The sequence below is a fragment of the Nicotiana tabacum genome, unplaced genomic scaffold (genome assembly GCF_000715075.1).
Source record: "Nicotiana tabacum cultivar K326 unplaced genomic scaffold, ASM71507v2 Un00002, whole genome shotgun sequence".
Classification (NCBI taxonomy): domain Eukaryota; kingdom Viridiplantae; phylum Streptophyta; class Magnoliopsida; order Solanales; family Solanaceae; genus Nicotiana; species Nicotiana tabacum.
Genome location: NW_027438240.1, coordinates 2,093,164 through 2,098,107, shown reverse-complemented (window position 1 = coordinate 2,098,107; position 4,944 = coordinate 2,093,164).

Here is a 4,944-nt window from a genome sequence, read left to right as displayed (position 1 = left end):
TCAAATTTTGCACACAAGTCATAAATGACATCACGTACCTATTAAATTTTACGGATCCAAAATCCGAGTCCGATAACCACAAAGTCAACTCTCGGTCAAACTTCTAATTTTCCAACTTTCGCCGTTTCAAGCCAAATTCAACTACGGACCTTCGAATCACTATCCGGACATATTCCTAAGTCCAAAATCACCAAACAAAGCTATTGGAATCATCAAAAATCTATTATGAAGTCATTTACACATAAGTTAACCTCCAGTCAACTCTTTCAACTTAAGTTTCCAACCTTGAAACTAAGTGTCCCAACTCATTCTGAAACCTCCTTGAAACCAAATTAACTATCCTGACAAGTCACATAACAATAATTATACATAGTATAAGCAGTAAATGGGAGAACGGGTCTATAATATTCAAAACAACCGATCGGGTCGTTACATTCTCCCCCTCTTAAATAAATGTTCGTCCTCGAACGAGTCTAGAATTATACCCAGAGTCTCAAATAGGTATGGATATCTGCTCCGTATCTCCCGCTCAGTCTCCCAAGTAGCCTCCCTGACTGGTTATCCTATCCACTACACTTTCACTGAAGCTATGCTCTTTGACCTCAACTTTCAAACCTGCCGATCCAAAATGGCCAGCGGCTCTACATCATAAGTCAAATCACCATCTAACTGAATTGTGTTGAAGTCCAAAACATGAAACGGATCACCAACATACTTCCTGAGTATGGAAACATGAAATACTGGATGCACACTCAATAGACTAGGCGGCAATGCAAGTTTATAAGCCACCTCTCCAATCCTCTCAAGTACCTCAAAAGGCCCAATATACCGAGGGCTCAACTTGCTCTTCTTCCCAAACCTCATCACACCCTTCATAGACGAAACTCTGAGTAATACATTCTCCCTCGCCATGTAAGCAACATCACGAACCTTCCGATCGGCATAAATCTTTTTTCTGGATTGTGTCGTGCGAAGCCGATCCTGAATCAACTTGACCTTGTCAAAAGCATCCTGAACTAAGTCATTACCCAATAGCCTAGATTCACCCGGCTCAAACTAACCCACCGGAGACCGCCACCGGCTCCCATACAAAGCCTCATACGAAGCCATCTAAATGATCGATTGGTAGTTGTTGTTGTAGGCAAACTCTGCAAGCGGCAGAAACTGATCTCATGAACCCACGAAATCTATGACACAAATGCGTAGCATATCCTCTAATATCTAAATAGTGAGCTCGGACTGTTCGTTCGTTTGAGGGTGAAATATTGACTCAACTGAACCTGTGTGCCTAAATCTCATTGCACTACTCTCCAAAACTGTGATGTAAACTGTGTGCCCCGATCTAAAATGATGGACACTGGTACACCGTGAAGATGAACAATCTCGCGGATGTAGATCTCAGCCAACCTCTCCAAAGAATAAGTAGTCCCAACTGGCATGAAATGCGCGGATTTGGTCAACCAATCCACATTCACCCAAATAGCATCAAACTTCTTCGAAGTCCGTGGGAGCCTAACTACGAAGTCTATGGTGATACGCTCTCATTTCCACTCTGGAATCTCAAGCCTCTGAAGCAATTCTCTTGGTCTCTGATGCTCGTACTTCACCTGCTGACAATTTAGGCACCTAGCTACAAACCTCACTATAGCTTTCTTCATCTTACTTCACCCAATAGTGTTGTCTCAAGTCCTAATACATCTTTTCGGCACCCGGATAAATGGAATACTGCGAACTGTAGGCCTCCTCAAGAATCAACTCATGCAGCCTATCTACATTGGATACACAGATCCGACCCTGCATCCTCAACACCCCATCATCTCCAACAGTAACATCTTTGGCATCACCGTGTTGAACTGTGTCCTTAAGGATAAGCAAATGGGGATAATCATATTGGCGCTCTCTCATGCGATCATATAAGGAATATCGAGAAACCACACAAGCTAGAACTCGACTGGGCTTCGAAACATCCAATCTCACGAGCTGATTGGCTAAGGCCTGAACATTTGATGCAAGTGGTCTCTCACTAATAGGAATAAATGCAAGGCTACCCATACTCACCGCCTTTCAACTCAAGGCATCGGACATAACATTAGCCTTCCCACGATGATACAAAATATTAATATTATAGTCCTTTAGCAGCTCCAACCATCTGCGTTGTCTCAAATTTAGATCCTTTTATTTGAACAAGTATTGTAGACTCCGATGATCGGTAAATACTTCACAAGACAAACCGTACAAATAATGCCTCCAAATGTTTAATGCATGAACGATGACTGCCAATTCCAAATCATGAACAGGATAGTTCTTCTTATGAGGATTCAACTGGCACAACACATAAGAAATTACTCTACCCTTATGCATCAACACACACCCAATACCAATCTGAGAAGCATCATAATACACTGTATATGAACCTGACGCTGAAGGCAAAACTAGAACTGGTGGTGTAGCCAATGCAGTCTTGAGCTTCTAAAAGCTCTCCTCACATGCATCCGACCACCTGAATGGAGCACCCTTTTGGGTCAATCTGGCCAAAGGCGCTGCAATGGATGAGAAACCCTCTACAAAAAGGTGATAATAACCAACCAAGCTGAGAAAACTCCGAATCTCCATAGCTGAAGACGGTTGGGGCCAACTCTTAACTGCCTCTATCTTCTTTGGGTCTACCTTGATCCCCTCACTGGACACCACGTGCCCTAAAAACACCATTGAACTGAGCTAAAACTCACACATGGAGAATTTGGCATAAAGTTTCTCCTCCATCAACCTCTGTAATACAATCCTCAAACATTGTACATGCTCCTCCTGGCTACGGGAATATACCAGGATATTATCAACAAATACTATGACAAAAGAATCAAGATATGGATAAAATACATTGTTCGCCAGATGCATAAATATTGTTGGGGCGTTGGTCAGCCCAAAAGACATCACAAGAAACTCATAGTGACTATAGCGGGTCTTGAATGTTGTCTTTAGAATATCTGAATCCCGAATCTTCAACTGGTGATACCCAGACCTCAAATCAATCTTAGAGAATATTCTTGCTCTCTAAAGCTGGTCAAATAAATCATCAATGCGCGTCAAATGATACTTGTTCTTGATTGTAACTTTGTTCATCTGCCTATAGTTGATGCACATCCGCGTACTACAATCCTTCTTCTTCACTAAGTGAACTGGTGTGCCCCAAGGCGACACACTAGGCTGAATAAATCCCTTATCAAGAAGTTTCTGAAGTTACTCTTTCAATTCCTTTAACTCTATAGGTGCCATATGATACGGAGGAATAGAAATGGGCTAAGTGCTCGGCACCAAGTCAATATCCCTGTCGGGTGGCATACCCGGTAGATCTAAAGGAAATACATCCGAAAAGTCTCGTACTACCGGAACAAAATTAAAAGTAGGAGTATCAGCAGCAACATCTCTGACAAAGGTCAAATATGACAAACATCCCATCCCAACCATCTGTTGGGCCTTCAAATATGAAATAATTATGTTGGGAACATAATATAGAGAATCTGTCCACTCGATCATCGGCAACCCCGACATCGCCAACATCACGGTTTTAGCGTCACAATCTAGAATAGCATGATACAGAGACAACCAATCCATACCCAAAATCACATCAAAATCTACCATACTAAGCAATAAGAGATCAACTTTAGTCTCCAATCACCCAATAGTCACCACACACGACCCATACACACGGTCCACAATAATAGTATCCTCCATCGGCATAGATACATGAACAAGTGAAAGTAAGGACTCACGTGACATATCCAAATAATGAGCAAAGTCAGATGACACATAGGAATAAATAGAACCAGAGTTAAATAATGTGGAATAATCTTTGTGGCACACTGAAACAATACCTGTGACTACTGCATCTGAAGCAACGGTCTCTGGCCTGGCAGGAACAACATAGAATCAGGTCTGACCGTCGCTTGATCGGCCTTCCCCTCTAGGGCAACCCATAACTGCTTGAGCCTCACTCCGAGCTAGCTGCGTGGGCGGTGCAACTGTTGGTGCCTGTATCATCGGTCGAGAACTCTGCTGTGGAACCCCACTCAAAACTCTGGGGCAGTCCCTCTTGAGATGACTCAAGTCCCCGCACTTGAGACAACCCCTCCTCTGATGGATCTGCTGCTCCTGATAACCCGAGGAACTGCATGTAGAAACCTGGGAGGATGAAGCATGGTAAGAACTATGGTGTTGGTAATGCACTGAATGATGACTGACCACTATAAGAACCGTGGTTAGCTGATGCACCATGATGAGCTAGACGAGTTGTCTGAGCAGGCCTATAAGGACGACCCCTGCTGCGGTAGGACTGCCCCCCAGAAGGAACACTACTGAAACCACTCAAACCGCGAGGCCTCTTGGCCTCCCTCTCTTCACGCTCCTGACTGCGGACAAACTCTACCCGCCGAGCAATATCAACTACCTCGTCGAACTTCACACCTGATGCATTCTCCTGAGTCATAAATAAACGTAACTGATAGTTGAGGCCATTAATGAACCTTCTAATCCTCTCCCTCTATGTGGGAACCAATCAAATCACATGAAGAGACAACTCTGAAAACCTTATCTCATACTGGGTCATAGACATGCCCTCCTAACGTAGCTGCTTAAACCGCATGCGCAGCTCCTCCCTGCAGGTCTGTGGCACAAACTTCTCCAAGAATAGAACAGAGAACTCATTCCATTAAAGTGGTGCAACACCGACTGGCATGCTCCTCTCATAGGCCTCCCACCATCTGAAGGCAGCCCTTGATAGTTGGATTGTAGTAAATGAGACCCCACTAGTCTCCAGAATACCCCCCATGCGAAGAATCCGCTGGCACCTATCCAAGAAATCCTGAGCATCCTCTGCCTCAACACCACCGAAGGATGGAGGCCCGAGCCTCCCAAACTTCTCTAGTCTCTTCTGCTCCCCATCACTCA